Source organism: Dipteris shenzhenensis, chromosome 33 (assembly GCF_047967505.1).
Source record: "Dipteris shenzhenensis isolate YYH24624 ecotype China chromosome 33, Dip_SZ_1.0, whole genome shotgun sequence".
NCBI classification, from domain to species: Eukaryota; Viridiplantae; Streptophyta; class Polypodiopsida; order Gleicheniales; family Dipteridaceae; genus Dipteris; species Dipteris shenzhenensis.
In genome coordinates, this window is record NC_141628.1 from 6,989,882 (window position 1) to 7,007,110 (window position 17,229).

The window sequence follows — 17,229 nt, forward strand, 5'->3', positions numbered from 1 at the left end:
TGTGACTTGCACTGCAAAAGGATGCAATAGGGGAAGATTTTACTCATGGGTAGTAGAAGTGAGCGCTCGATGGGAAAATTTTGTGTATTTTGTACTTTGGGTGGGGGGGATGTCTTACAATCAAAGAGAGACATCATGGAGGTGGATGTTATAGAGCAATGAAGGCAATGCATCATAAGTTTTTTTGTTATACGAAAGCTTTTACATTGGATGTGTTGGTGTGGGAGTGTGCCAATTTGTACAGTGTTTTGCCATGGCTACAAATGCACATGTGAAAAAACCATGGAGGAGGCACAAAATATGTACGTGACCTAACAACTGAAAGCGCTGCACAAAGGAGAGTGAGTATTCACAAGGGGTTGGGAGAACTAGCAAGCATCGCTTCTAAACACTCTCACTGAACTTTGTGATGAAGCTGGAACTGTTGACAATGAACTCTCCCGTTGACCTCTTCTTGAGTAACAGCGAGCGCGTGGCAACTACGCCATCATGCAGGGATGTTCTCAAGCTCCCTTCGGGCACTGCACTGAGAGTGGTGAAGTCAAAAATGCCAAGTGCATGCCTAGCACACATGTAAGATATGTTCTTCGATACGTACATGATGATCCCCTTGTCCATATATTCCTGCACTGGGTGCGCAAGAGTCTGGAGTCTATCCGCAATGAAGGAAAGCTGCTTAGCGAGGAAAACATGGGGATCAAAATAGATGCAATGGGGGGGGGAGGGAGGGGGGGCAGGAAGGAGGCCAAGGAAATGTTAGGTTGAGTTTTGCTCACTGTCGCAGTAAGAAAACAATACGTCTGTGCTCAACAGATAACAGGATCTCGTATGCAAGAGAGAAAAGTAGATAGTATGGAGAATAAAAAATGTGATTACTATAAAACTGATACAATAGATGTCACTACCTCCCAGCCGTGCGCTCCTATGTGAGAAGCTTCGATGGCATGCTAGAAACAGTAGAGGACGGAGGCTGGATGCTAAGGACTTGGGGTTGCTGTAGCCAGTGATAATGATGGGCTTCACGGGCTTGCTCTTATATAGCCACCAGTCGTAGTTAGTTAGACCCACTTGGGAGACCGACCCAGTCAACCCAAAACGGCCAACTGGAGGTCAGTCCCAAAATAGGCCACCGACCACACATTAGAACCGTGGTGTAGAATAGAACAACTAACCTATGGTTATCATTTGGCCCAGAGCCATTCGGGATCATCTAGGGCTCCAAACGGGCCCCGCAACCCGAGAGTGGGCTGCCCCAAGAAATGCTCCATCTACCCTCAGTGCGGTCAGTCATGGGATGCCTTCCCGCACTTGCATGTAGCCTAGTTGAGAGTGTGCCAACACTATCTGAAGCCGTCTAACCATCAGGCCACACATGGCCCCCATTTGGTGTCCAAACTAGGTCCTACCAGATAACCTAGCTACTCAAATGCCTTCTCCTCATATGGGGGCCTACAAGTAGAGTTAGCTGGTTCCTGCGTAGTTACACGAGAGTGGAGCATTGATATCTAATACCACCCCTCAATGTCCACCCGCAAGTGAACTTACTTTTTCGGCCCAATGCTAAGTTGATGAAGATGCCTCTCCAGCAAGTCTCTTCCAAGAGCCTTCGTGAAGATGCCGGCAGCATTCTCTGTAGTTGGACAGTATACCAAGTTGGCCTCTCCATCCATGATGAGCTCACGTACAAAGTGATATTGAATCTCAATGTGTTTTGTGCGAGCATGGAACATAGGGTTCTTTGCAATGGCGATGCAACTCTGAATTGTCACATGATAACTGTGTAGGCTTGTTCTGCACTACACCCATGTCCCCTAAAATCCTCCTCAACCACACTGCCTCACAAGAAGCAAAACATGCTGATTTGTACTCAGCCTCGGTAGAAGAAAGAGCAATTGTGGGTTGCTTCTTGCTGGCCCATGACACAGCTCCAGATCCAAGTGAGAAACAGTAACCTAGCACTGATCTCCTGTTGTCCACGTCTCCTGCCCAATCTGAGTCATTGAATCTGGTCAAGATGTTGCTCTTGGTATAGGTGATGCCATGATAATCAAGTGTGCCTTTGATGTATTTCAGCACCCGCATCTCTACCCTCCTATGGCTCTCTCGGGGCTTATTGGAAAACTTGCTTAGTACACCAGTCGCAAAAGTGATGTCCGGTCATGTGTTGCACAAGTAAATCAAACTGCCCACAAGCCTTTTGTACTTTGCTTCATCCACTAGTGGTGATGAATCCTCGTTTGAGAGCTTCATGTTAACCTCCATAGGGGTGCCAACTGTCTTGCACTCAGCCATGCCAAATGCCTTCAGTATCTCTCCAGCATACTTCAGTTGTGAGATGAAAATTAGTTTTGGGTCTTGCCAAACTTCAATCCCCAAACAGAAATGCATCTTTCATTTCAAACACTCTTCCTAGCAACTGCTTTGTCTACGAGATCTTTTCTTCATGGTTCCCTGTTATGACAAGGTCGTCCACATAAAGGACCACAATCATACACCTGCCTCCTTCTGTGTAGATATACAAATTTGCATCAGATGGGCTCCTCCTAAAATTGTTTTGTGGAAAGTAGGCATCAATCCACTAACCACACTCGTGGGGCCTGTTTCAGCCCGTAAAGTGCCTTCTTTAGTTTACAGACTTTACCTTCTGAACCGAGGATCACAGAACCTGGTGGTTGTTCCACGTATACCTCCTCCTTGAGATCTCCATTCAGAAAGGTGGATTTTACTCAATAGATAACGGGATCTTGTATGCAAGAGAGAAAAGCAGAAAGTATGGAGAATCAAACATTTGATTACTGTAGAACTGATACAATAGATGGCCCTGCCTCCCAGCCATGCGCTCCTGTGAAAGACGCTTCGATGGCAAGCTGGAAACAGTAGAGGACAGAGGCTGGATGCTAAGGAATAAGGGTTGCTGTAGCCAGTGATAAAATGGGCTTCACGGGCTTACTCTTATATAGCCACCAGTCATAGTCGGTTAGACCCAATTGGGTGACCGACCCAGTCCACCCAAAATGGCCGACTGGGGGTCAGTCTTGAAATAGGCCACTGACCACATGATAGAACCAGTGCGCAAAATAGAGCAACCATCGACCACTGACCACACGATAGAACCACCAACCACATGATAGAACCAGCCCAAAGCCATCTGGGATCATCTAGGACTCCAAACGGGCCCTGCAACCCAAGATTGGGCTGCCCCAAGAAATGCTCCATCTACCCTCAGTGTGGTCAGTCATGGGATGCCTTCCTGGACTTGCATGTAGCCTAGTTGGCGGTGTGCCAACTCTATCTGAAGCCGTTCAGCCATCAGGCCACACATGGCCCCCATCTAGTGTCCAAACCAGGACCTACCAGATAACCGAGCTACTCAAGTGCCTTCTCCTCATATGGGAGGCTTACAAGTAGAGTTAGCTGGTTCCCGTGTAGTTACAAGAGAGTGGAGCATTGATATCTAACAAATAGCTCTACTGGTACTACTTGTGTGCTGTTGCTGGACTCTTTCTTTACTCCGTTCTTCTCATCTGCAATCTTCTTTCGGTACTCATTCTGCTTGTGCCCTGCCTTGTTGCAATAGAAGCACTTGATCTTCTTCTTTCTCTTTTTTTCATTAGAAGAAGATGGGTTACTAGAGTCCTTACCCTTACCTTTCTTTGATCCAGCGAAGAAAGCCGAATCTTCTCCAGTCCTCGTCTTCTGGCGCATCTCCTCTAGAAGCATCACGCTGAAATCCTCAAAGTTGAGGGGCGGATTTCTATTCTGCGTATTTAGCGCTGTAACAAGACCATCGTACTTTGGTGGGAGAATCCATATGCACCTTCGTGCTAGATTCTCGCTGGTGATGGTGATGCCAATCGCAGTCATTTGATCGCGCAGATTCTTCACCTTGGTGATGAAATTCTCTGCTGTTTCAGACTCTGACAGTTTCTCGTTCGCGAGTTGAGTCTCTAGATTCTAAATCCGCATCTGATTTGTGGTCTCGTACTGATTTTTCAAGACCGTCCATGCCTCCTCCGCTGTGGTGACATGTTGAATTAACGCCATGACTGAAGCACTTACACTGCAGACAATAGAACACATCACATCTGCATTTCTTCTTGTCCACGCGAGAATCTCATCCGCAGTTGGTACTATTTGTTGTGCTGCATTGGCTGGACTCGGTCTCGCAACCGACTTCACGTCCACCCCAGTAGCAGTATCCCAAATCTCATATGCGCTTAGGATGGTCTTCATCTTGAACTTCCAGAGTGGATAGTTAGTGTTGTCCAACTTTTCGCTTTCGTCGAATAGTGGGATTCACAGTCTTGCGGGCTGGGCCATTTCTCACAATCTGCTCGCAGAAAAACACACTACCAAATCTTCTTGCTAGAGCCCAAGCTCTGATACCATGTAAGAAAACAATAGAACGTCTGTGCTCAACAGATAACAGGATCTCGTATGCAAGAGAGAAAAGAAGATAGTATGGAGAATCAAAAATTTGATTACTGTAAAACTGATACAATAGATGGCGCTGCCTCCCAGCCGTGCGCTGCTGTGTGAGAAGCTTCGATGGCATGCTGGAAACAGTAGAGGATGGAGGCTGGATGCTAAGGAACCAGGGTTGCTGTAGCCAGTGATAATGATGGGCTTCACGGGCTTGCTCTTTTATAGCCACTAGTCGTAGTCGGTTAGACCCAATTGGGAGATCGACCCAGTCGACCCAAAACGGTCGACTGGAGGTCGGTCCTGAAATAGGCCACCGACCACACGTTAGAACCGTGGCACAGAATAGAGCAACTCACCTATGGTGTCCGTTTGGCCTAGAGCCATCCAGGATCATCTGGGGCTCCAAACGAGCCCCACAACTCGAGAGTGGGCTACCCTGGGAAATGCTCCGTCTATTGGTCAGTCATGGGATGCCTTCTGGCACTTGCATGTAGCCTAGTTGGTAGTGTGCCAACTCTATCTGAAGCCGTCTCGCCATCAGGCCACACACGGCCCCACTCTAGTGTCCAAACCAGGACCTACCGGATAACCTAGCTACTCAAATGCCTTCTCCTCATATGGGGGGCTTACAAGTAGAGTTAGCTGGTTCCCGTGTAGTTCATGAGAGTGGAGCATTGATATCTAATAGGTCCGTCAGCAATAGTGATTTGGTTTATTGGAGGGCCATCTAAATCCACCTTGATAATCACGAAGGCGATTGTGTCAATGACGGACATGAAATGTGCCCTCAAGTTCTCTATTTGATTCGCGGCCCATGGTGTGTACCGGTGAATGAAATTCTCTGGGACAAACAAAAATATTACTTGCAAAAGGCTCGCCCTTGATTACTGTTGTTATCACATCATCTAAAGAGAACGATGATGTGTCCCCTTCTCCAGGTGCTCTTTTGGTTATCTTAGGCCCTTCCACATGGTAAAACTCGTCCACCTAGAAGACTTCTTTGAACTGCATGATGTGTGAGGGGGGGGACATGCAAAGTGATTGTCTCTGAGCAGTCACTGTCTGTGAAATTGATGCGCATGTACACAGGGTAGGACACATCCTTCGCTTTGAATGTTCCGTATTTCGCAAGTGCTTTGCCTTCGAAAGCAAAGCGGTATGAAACAAACTCGGAGAGTGTGCTAATTGGAAGCACTTGGAGAGCAAGTACATTGGTTGCTACTGCGGGTGTGGGAGCGGTCTCTTTTAAATTCTAAATGATATGCAATAATCTAAATCACTAATTAAAAAAGAGATGGATATTGAGTACCCACTATGTCAAAACAAAGGACCTAAACAAAAACATGTGTTCTTTGAAACATCCGAGCTTTCATGAAATGATAGATATTGAAAAAACAATTTCGTGCTAAAAATTTTGGTTGGATTAAAGTAGGGTTTCTATGATTGCCTTGGCAAATTGTTGGAGGCAGACATTACTTTATTGCGGCCTGGAACATCGTCTTTAGTGAGGGCTTGGGGTGCTTTCAAATACCTCCCTCCTTCCTTGGTGCAAGATTCAAAGGCATACTTAAAATCGATGAGGGTTTGGAAAATGATGCTTTTATTAGGCATGTTCTTGATGCGGACACCATACCATCCCATGCCAGAGCACACATTGCATCTCTCATTTGAGGGGAAAGACCTACGTAGAAGGTGCAATCGGGGGGAAAACTTATAGACAACAAAACATTTGATGCAGGAAATTAACTAAAAATATAGTAGATTACCTTCGGTCGGATTAAAGGGTTCGCTAGCAACTATTTCTCATGCATTGAATGCTCTAAATAAATACCAAGCCTTCACATAAGCACTAAACACTAAAGTAATAATCGACATTGGAAACTAGGGTGATTGACAATTTACTACAATGCAGGAGGGAAAAAGACCTTCGTTTGACTCAATTTCAATGGGATATTGCTCTGCTACAGGCATCAATTTTTTATGTTCTACTCGTAGATCACATAATGGAGGATCCTCAAATCCACATAGGCGTTCATCGTTTTTTCTTGCTGATTCTTCAACCTCTTCTATGGGAAGGGAAATTGCAACCCCATTTGCAAATTAGGAAAGAGAGTGAAGTAATTTGTTCACGTGATGATAAGAGCATGCTAGGTGAGATTTTGTTTGTATGCAATTTCATCTCACCATAGCACGGAATGATTTAAATTTCTTAAAAAAATTATGAAGCAACACAGCATGAATAATTAATAATGCTCGCCATATAAGATACCCTCTGGATTCTTAGAAAGTGCTGTGAAAGCACCTACTAAAAATTTGGGGAAATGACACGCTTAGAAAAGCACAACTACAAAAACTTTGGGGAAATGAGATGCTTAGAAAATCAAGCATGAAGTAGCTTGTAGAGTGAGCAGTGACCGGATATCCTCATTCTCATGGCTCTATTTTTAGAACCTGCATCTCTGTTGAAAATACAACAAGAAGGAGACAACGAACGCCGTTGGCCTTGATATGCAGCAACGCTAATTGTGTGGTGATTTCTATGGAGCATGGTTGGGAGAAGCAACTGGTAAGATCGCCCAGCGAGGTCAGCAGGATGCAGTAGCAGATAAATAGGAGATCCATCTGAGGGTAATCTGTTGAGAGAAAGAGAAAGAGGAGAGACATGGACACAAGAGTTGTGTTGAGAGGAAGAGAAAGAGGAGAGAGGCCAACACAAAAGTTTCTCCCAAGAAAGTGATTCTATTCATAGATCATAGGCATATATATAGTTGAGGACTAGGCTGAGTTAGGGCAAGCTATATATAGTTCTAACACCCCCACTCAAACTAGGTATTCTAGCTACGGATGAAAAAAACCCTTGGGGAGTACAAGGGAAAAACTCGAGCCACTATATATATCTATGTGAAAATATATATACAAAGGATGGCCATATGCCATTTTGAATGATACAGTCTAATGCTGGATGATATAGTGCAAATTGCATGTGGCTAGTACAAGGGCATAAGACAAGCACTTGTCCATAGTACAGTGCAAAGTATAGGCACAGTAGAGCTTGTTGTCTCCAAGTTCAATTTGGTCAAACGTCCTCAAACTTTCATCCACATAAAATGACCTATTTCATGCAGTGTATATGAACACAACAAATATTCAAGTGTCCGTCTCTATTGTACCAAGGATGAATGTATAAGCAAATTGCTTCGGTAACTCCAAAGATGAGTATGGAGGGGCGATTTGAGATGTCCACAAAGCCAGGGCTAAAATGTCTCTTGGGTAGTGTAAGAAAGCCGTAGCAACACAATAGGAAGGCCCATAAAGTTCTTGCAAATCAAGAACCCAACCAATAATCCAAAAACACAACGAGCATTCGGGCATCCTAAAGTATCCTAAAATGTCGCTTGCGTAGTGTAAGAAAGCCATAGCAACACAATAGAAAGGCCCATAATGATCTTGCAAATCAAGAACCAATAATCTAGAAACACAACGAGCATCCGGACATCTGAAAGTACCGAACAATTGAGCATCCTAGAAGTACCGAACAACTGGGTAGCCGGAAGTACCAAACAACCAAAAATACAAGCCCGTAATGATCCTGCAAATCAAGAACCAATAATCTAGAAACACAACGAGCATCCAAACATCTGAAAGTACCGAACAATTGAGCATCCCAGAAGTACCGAACAACTGGAAATACGAACAATTGGGCATCCCAGAAGTATCGAACAACTGGGTAGCCAGAAGTATCGAACAATAAAAAATACAACGAGAATAAGCCATGCACGTATGACAAGAGGCAAGCTTGTGTGGATTAGACACAGCTTACATAATCATAGCGCGAATGAAATAACAACCTCTTTGCATCCGAAAGTACCGAACAACCGGGAAGACGAGCATCCGAGATTACAAAGAACATCCGAAAGTAACCAAGAAAATGAGCATCTGGGAAGGGTGATCACGTCCAAACAAGTACTCAATAGTAATGCATATGTGCCACGTCCAAATGAGTACTTAATAAATAATCCATATGTGCCATGTCCAAATGAGTACTCAAGAAGTAATCCATATGTGTTCATATGAAAGACGTTGAACCTTGCCACATGCAAATGAGTACGCAATATGACCATGTCAAAATGAGAACTCAATAAGTAATCCATATGTGTCCATCGTGAAAGCCATATAAATATGTCACATCCAAACGAGGACTTAGTAATAATCCATGTACCACGTTCAGACGAGTAAATATGTGTCACATCCAAATGAGGAGTCAGTAATAATCCATGTACCACACCCAGATGAGTACTCAAGTAGTTAGCCATATGCCACATCCAAATAAGTACTCAAGCAATTAGGCATATGTGTTCATAAATATTGTCACGTGAAAGACATTGAACCTTGCCACGTTCACATTAGTATGCAATAAATAATCCATAGATGCCATGGCCAAACCAGTACTCATTAAGTCAGCCATATGTGTTCATCATGAAAGACATATAAGTATACCTCACCACATAAAGGGTGAAATAAAAGTATGCCTTGCTTGAACCAATAGGTAAATACATACCATAAGTCATCAATAAGTTAATCGACAAAGAAGAAAGAAATAATTGGTATAGCAAGACCTTGCATGCACTCGTAAATATAGATGACTATGAAAAACAAAGTAGATATACTCATCCTGTAGGTATTGAATGTGCAGAGAAAGAAACATTAGATCAACATTTTCTTTTGCTTATCAAGCATACCTACATGATATTTAGCCTACTCTAGATCAAATACAATGGATGGCCTATAGGCATGCTTGATTAATAAATATGAAAGAGAACCTGCTTTCAAAATCATAAGATAATCGAAAGTAACTCTCACCTAACTCTCACCTTCAAAATAACATAAAACATTTAGGAAATCAAAAGTAAATGATAAGATAATAGAAGAAAATCTAGCCTTTAAAACAATACAAAATATTTTGAAAGCTCCTTTGAATCAATCAGCTCATGTTGAAAGTAAAGCTTGATATAGAATATTTGGCAACTCTCTTTAACCAAGATTTATGGAGACTTGAAGCTGTAGCTAAACTTGCTAACAAAACATAATAATACATGTATTATCATTGTGAATAACCAAGCATATGAATGTAGTGGAATACAAATAGCATAACCTTTCGAGTAGAATATCAAGAACAAGGCATTGTACTGAACTACGATCATATCATGGTTCCAAATCATGTACAACATTAAAGAAAGTTGGATTATCTTTATACCAAAAGGCAAATAAAATCTCCAACACATAGATGTATGTCATAGTGATTGCTGAAAAACAATCAAGTTTTGTTACGCACCCGAGTATAGATATTGACAGAGCTCTTTGGTTGAAGGACGCTCTGTGAGGAGAGTGGGAGAGAAGTAAGGAGTCTCACTTGCAGCTTTCTCATATACACAAAGGGGGAATACACACAAAGGTGGAGGCTGAAAACAGTATTCCTCTTCTTAGTTGTGAAAGCCAAAAAAACTCTCTCTTTCTCTAAGTACAAAAGGATAGGTGAACCCTATATGTGGGTCTCAAACCAAACTTAGTAAGGTGGCATACTAACTGAGCCACTTACTAGAGTACATAAAGATAGTTGTCATCCAGCTATTATTCATGGGCGGTGTACCAACCGCATTTGCAACTAACAAGTCGGTGACATAAATGCACAACGGTCACCTTGGCATATCATGAGTGGAGCTCGATATCTCAACACTCCCCCTCAAGCTCAATCCCAATTCCTGCACACCAAGCAGGTCTCTAAACTTGCGCAGCTTCTCTACACCCAATGTCTTCGTGATATGTCAACTACCTGATCCTCGGTGCTGACATACACTAGATCAATAAAACCTACTAGAATCTTCTCCCGCACATAGTGATAATGCACCTCAATGTGCTTTGTTTTAGCATGATAGACTGGCTTATTTGCCAAGTGTATACTGCTCATGTTGTCATAATAAATGACAATTGGTCCATTTGTAGAGTGATGCATATCATAAAGTAGCTTACGCAACCAAGCTACCTCACATGCAGCCATTGCTGCACCCCTGTACTCAGCCTCTGTGCTCGACAAGGCAACTGTAGGCTGTTTCTTGCTACTCCAAGTGACTACAGCACTCCCAAAAGAGAACACATATCCACTGGTAGATCGTCTATCAGAAATACTACCAGCCCAATTAGCATCAGTGTATCCATGCAACTGTATCTGAACCCTAGTCTCATAAAATAGTCCCTACTGCAATGTTGACTTCACATACCTCAACAACATACCTCAAATCTAGCCTAGTAATAGTCATATAAATCAAACTTCCTACTATGCGTCTGTACATAGTAGGGTCTTCCAGAAGCTCACTTGCATTTGCGCTCAACTTCACATGCTGCTCCAAAGGAACTGAAATAGGCTTACAGCCTGTCATCCTATATTTGGACAGCATGTCCAATCCATACTGCCTCTACAAGAGCCATATCCCACTTGTGAATCTAATCACCTCAATGCCCAAGAAATAACGCAGCTCTCCCAAATCCTTCATCTCAAGCTTCTCGTTCAATAGCATTTTCACATGAAGGATATCTTCATCACTATCACCTGTGATGATCAAATCATCAACATAAATGACAAGCAGCATAATACCTTTCTTTGTTTTTCTCACATATAGTGAGAAATCTGTCGTGGAAATCTGAAAGCCAATAGTGACGCGATACTGTCCTATCTTGTCAGACCATGCTCTGGGTGCTTGCTTCAAGCCATACAAGGCTTTCTTCAACCTGCACACAAACTCAGGATGAACATCATGCACATAACCTGGTGGTTGCTCCATATAGACCTCTTCTTGCAAATCACCATGCAAGAAGGCATTCTTTACATCCATCTGATGTAAAGACCATCCCTTTGATGCAGCCATAGCAATGACTGCTCTTACGGTTGCCATCCTTGCAACTGGACTGAATGTTTCTTCATAATCAATGCCATATGTCTGTGCATATCCCTTGATAACGAATCTTGCCTTGTATCTGCTCACAAAACCATCTGCATTGTGCATCACCTTATAAATCCACTTGCAACCAATTGCATTCTTGTCTTTAGGCAAAGGCACCAATTCCCATGTAGCATTTGCTTCCAAGGCATCCATTTCTTCATCCATGGCTTTCTGCCATTTTTCTTTTCCCATGGCTTACTCAAAAGAAGTGGGTTCTGGTTCTTGTATCACTTGACCATATAGGCATAGTGAATGGTTATAAATCCATCATATTTCAGCCTATTCACAGGATACTTAACTCTGATAGACCTGCGCAAAATAAGCTCACTAATACCCAACTCATCATCAAGGCTCTGTTCTGAGCCACAAGATTCACCATCCACATAAGAGTGACCTGCACTCACATCAACCATGTGCTGATCTACTTTCTCTTTTCCTTTTCATGATACTTGCATACCACTATCTGCATTGCTTTGAGGAGATCCTCCTGATCTCAATCTGCCTGCTGTCCATGGCAAAGTATGTGAACCACTGCTAGAGGACACTACAGGTCCACTAATATTTTGTGATTGCTGCTGTGAATTTTGTGCAGCATCACCATTTTATGCATCTACATCATTAATCACATTTACTGGTTTATACCAGCTGCTCATCTCATCAAAAACAACATCTCTGCTCAGTGTGAACTTACGAGGAGAAGGGTTATAGCATCTATACCCTTTCTATTGCAGAGAATAACCAATAAAGATGCACTTCTCAGCTTTTGGATCCAACTTGGATCTCAAATCATTTGGCACATGAACATAGGCAATGCAACCCAAAACTTTCAAATGAGAAATATTTGGTTTCCTACCAGTATACCTCTTCTCTGGCATCATGCCATGTATTGCTATAGTGGGAGTCTTGTTCATTATGTAGACTACTGTAGCAACTGCTTCAGCCCAATAACTACATGAATATTGCTGCTTTATGCCATGCTCCTGCAGGAACCTTACAAACTTATTTGAGAGGTACTCTCCCCCTCCATCTGACCTTAGGCATTTTATTTGGAGGACTGTTTCTTTTTCAACCATAGCTTTAAAAGCTTTGAAATGCTCAAACACTTCACTTTTCTTTTTCATAAAATACACCCAAACTTTTCTGCTATAGTCATCAATAAAAGTGACAAAATAATGACAATCTCCAATAGATGCAGCTTTAGTAGTCCACACATCAGAATGGATTAATTCCAATGGCCTCTTACTCTCTTGAACATGTCTAGGAAATGGTTTCCTTGCTTGTTTTCCAAATTGATAGGCTTCACATATCTTATGCATTTCTGTAACCTTGAACTTAGGCAATCCTGCAATAATATTTTGGGCCTACATTAATTTAAGTCGCTGTACATCAACATGACCAATGCGTTTATGCCAAATATCAATATCTACAACTACACCGGTCCCATGTGCAAACATTGCTGCACTCAATTCAGACATGTCCGTATCCAACGTAAACATCCTGCCCTTCTTCTTCCCTTTTACTATCAAGCGATGCTTATTTTTCATATCCTCAACAAAGCATCCATGAGGATTAAATCTAACCTCCAAGCCCTGCTCAACCATTTGACCAATAGAAACCAGGTTCTTGGTGATATTCGGGACATGAAATACATCAGACAGGTATTTCTGTCATGTGGTTTGACACACCTGAGTCAACATACCACACATCATTGCTTTCTTCTACACTTGTCACAGAATTGGTCATGTGCTACACTATAAACAAATGCTCATTTTTGTCATCACCCTGTCTACTAGAGGATGCATAATTGCCTTGCTGCAATTTTCCATTCATGACATCATTCTACTTTTTGTAGCAGTCTTTAGCCCTATGACCCATTTTATCACAGTAGTAGCATTCAACATTGCTGTTTGCATTTTGGCCTCTCTGCCATCCACCATGACCTCTTTAGCTCCCCCTACCTCTAAGATTACCACGTCCTCCTCCATAGGACTGGTTTTCTTGAATTTGCTGCATATTCTGATTTCTGCCACGGCCTCCAAATCGGCCTGCTCTACCTCTGCCTCTATCTCTTCTAGCATTTGAGTAGAAGACAATTTCTTTTGAAGTTCCTCCTGAAGAAAATGCACCACCATTTCTCTGCTCTTCAGAAATTAGAAGAGCAATCAACTCCTCAAAATCAAGAAATTTTTCACGGATGGCATTGGATGTCCGAAATTGTGCACAATCCTTTCCTAGACCATTTAAGGTCACAGAAACTAAATCATCATGATGCTCATATTTTCTCTCTGCACATTATGCAACTCCTACTTGAGCTGCATTTTCCTGGCTTGCATATTTGTGCTATACATTTTTGTCAAAGTATCCCACGCCTCCTTCGGCGTGCTTGCACCCTAAATATGCACAATCATAGAATCTGAAATACTGATAGACAGCCAGTACATAACTTTTCTGGCTCTCTCATGCCATCCTTTAAATGCTTGCAACTCTTGTTGATTGGGAACATTAGGAACAACTGGTTCTTATTCAGCTCTAATAATGAACTCCCAATAGCCTTTTCCCTTAAGGAAATTCGTCATTCTAAACTTCCATGCATGAAAGTTATTCTTGTCAAGCTTTTCAGTAACAATCTGTGAAAGAGCATCAGACGCCATTATAGAACACTGCAAAATATTATGTCACTGTAAAAAACACAACTTTTGCCTCACAAGGGCAAATCTGCAAAACTGACGAAAGTGGTATTTGACCACACAGTCACTTCCTAGTGACAATTTTGCATCAACAGGTAATAAGATTGATTCTGTCTTTCCCAATATCTCTGCACACAGGCATACGATGTAATTTCTACGATAACTTTTCACCAACCTGCAGAACAGTGGTCGCATAGCAAAAACAGGGCACTTTCCTAAGTACTTCCGCCACCAAAATGGGCCTCGAAATGGCCTCGAATCAAAAAAATAATGTCACCATTTCGAGGCCATTTCGAGGCAATTTCAACACCCTTCGCGGTGCGACAAGAGGGCGAAGCACACTCCCGCAACATATACTGCCCTCTCGCTACACCGCGAAGGACGTCCCAATATGAGACAGTGCACTCTTGCACTTTCCGGCTGTGCTACCTACAGAGATTTGCTCCCAAACCCGAAAAAGGACAGCAACATTGATCCTCTTACCAAGACACCACGAACTTGGTTTGCTTTCTTGAGCTCCTTACCACGAACCGAGCTCTGATACCATGTGAAGAGAGTGGGAGAGAAGTAAGGAGTCTCACTTGCAGCTTTCTCACATACACAAAGGGGAAATACACACAAAGGTGGAGGCTGAAAACAAATTTCCTCTTCTTAGCTGTGAAAGCCAAAAAAAATCTCTCTTTCTCTAAGTACAAAAGGATAGGTGAACCCTATATGTGGGTCTCAAACCAAACTGAGCTAACTAAGGTGGCATACTAAGTGAGCCACTAACTAGAGTACATAAAGATAACTGTCATCCAGCTATTATTCATGGGCGATGTACCAACCGCATCTACAGCTAACAAGTCGGTGACATAAATACAGATTGGTCACCTTGGCATATCACGAGTGGAGCTCGATATCTCAACATACTCTATGAATGTTGAGTAGTAAAGCACTTACACAAAGACTCAACAAGCGATGAACTGAATAAGAAAACTGGTGAGTAAAGGATGCACTAAATAAAAACTAGCTTAATATATGTGAAGCATCATTGGCTTTTACTGTTGCAAAAGCAACATGAAACCACAAGTGATGAAGCACTCAACTCTTGTGTTCACTGATGACCTAATAGAAATCACTACAAAAGCATGTAGATTGGGCTATCTTACTCTTAACGACAAGATTGAGACTCTACTTGGCATCGATTAGATAAGATCTTGATTCCTAAAGATTGACTACACTTACAACAATGACCCTGCGCTCTTGGTTTTTATGGATATGACCGATGGGTGTTAGGTCTCCTCTTCATATAAATTTTATGGAGTCCTATAGCTAAAGAAGTTTGCTTTATGTGATTGAGCATCTTATTTCTTCATGTGGAAATTAATGTAAAAGCATGATATGCTAGTGTGTTAAATCCAAGGGAACACAAATACTGAGTACAAGATGGTGTGATCAACTAGTGGAGACTAAAAGCGGGAGGGCGATACCGTATCAGGAAGCTTCTTATCATTAAGTATATATATATATATTTATTTATTGCTTTTGCTTTTCCATCCTCATGTCCTAGGTCAATTCTTCTATGTTATGAGTGTTCATCTTCCTGCCCAAATACTCTTCTACCAGTTTATTGACAGCAGGCATCAAAAAGAAATAATCATAACTTACCCAAAATTGGAATATAGTGATCCAACCAGTCAAAATAACTAGCGCATACACTTCGAACAACCCATCACGGGCCGTTTTCATCAATCATGACAATAACACTTATTTGCGATGCATCTTTTATAACTTTTGCATATCAACTCAAAACCTAGCGATCAAGTAGTCGAAACGATGCGAAAGAACATTGTGCGAATGATCGTGTTGTCAGATTGACAAAAAAACATATTGCTTTCTCCTCATAGTCATGCTAGAGCGTAGCCAAGCTCTGATACCATGTTGAGAGGAAGAGAAAGAGAAGAGAGACGGACACAAGAGTTGCTCCCAAGAAAGTGATTCTATTCATAGATCATAGGCATATATATAGTTGAGGACTAGGCCGAGTTAGGGCAAGCTATATATAGCTCTAACATAATCTGCGAATTGAATTGTAGAAGCTTCCACTCCAAGGCAAAGGCGCAGGAAGCGAGCAAGAAGGGAGCCTCACGGGGGAGAGGAAGAAGGGAGGTAGGGTCACTGAGGAGAGAGGAAAGGAGGAAGATCCAAGACAAGAGGAGGAGGGCGGAGTGAAGGAGGCAGGAGAAGCGTAAAGTGAAGTGAGAACCAAGGATGAGGGGGTCAAAGGCGATGGAGAGGGTGACGTGAAAGGCAATGAAGAAGGGGAGGACAAAGAGGAGGAGGTAGAGCTGAAGGTGGGTGGTAGGGCAGGGGATACCATGGGTGAGGAGAGAAGGAGGCAGGGGCATGGCAAAACTCACCATTAATTCGAGATTGAGCATCCTTCTTGCATTCTTTCTTACATTCGGACATATTCATCATACTTGAAAAAATGTATTGAATTTTATCATGAATATTGGATTGAAAAACACTATGAAGTCTTTGAAAGGAAGTTCGAAATGAATCACGAAAATATGATTTACCTCTTTGAAACTTGCCACTACTTGTGTCCATGGAGTTCCTTCATATTCATTTGGGGAAGAAATTGTTTGTATATCAGATGTGCTTGCTGCTAGTTGCCTGTATAAGAAGGCACAATACACAACAAGACAGCAAAACCAACGATGAAGGTCACGCATGCTCACGATCCATGCAAACGGACTTTTATAGATGAATGTGGTTTTAGAAAGCCCTTACTATGCGTGTGAGCGAGCTTTTTTTCTAAAACGGGTTTGCCACATTCCTAGTCCAGCCTTTTCGAGAACAATTTGGAAATCTCTGGAGGAAGGAGACAATACGTGGATCTAACCACCGTGCCAAACTCAGCTGCGATCAACCCACGATATGAGGAAAGGCTCACCTATATTTAATTAACGATCATTATCTATTAGCAACTTCTTGCAGCAGCGGCCTTCCGCTCCTCCATGCAATGCTCGAGCCACAATTCTGTCTCCGCAGCCGCCTAGCGTCACTCCAACATAGGTACTCATCAGAGTAGATGCAAGCAACCAAACGGTTCCCCATAGCGGCTCACCTCCAGT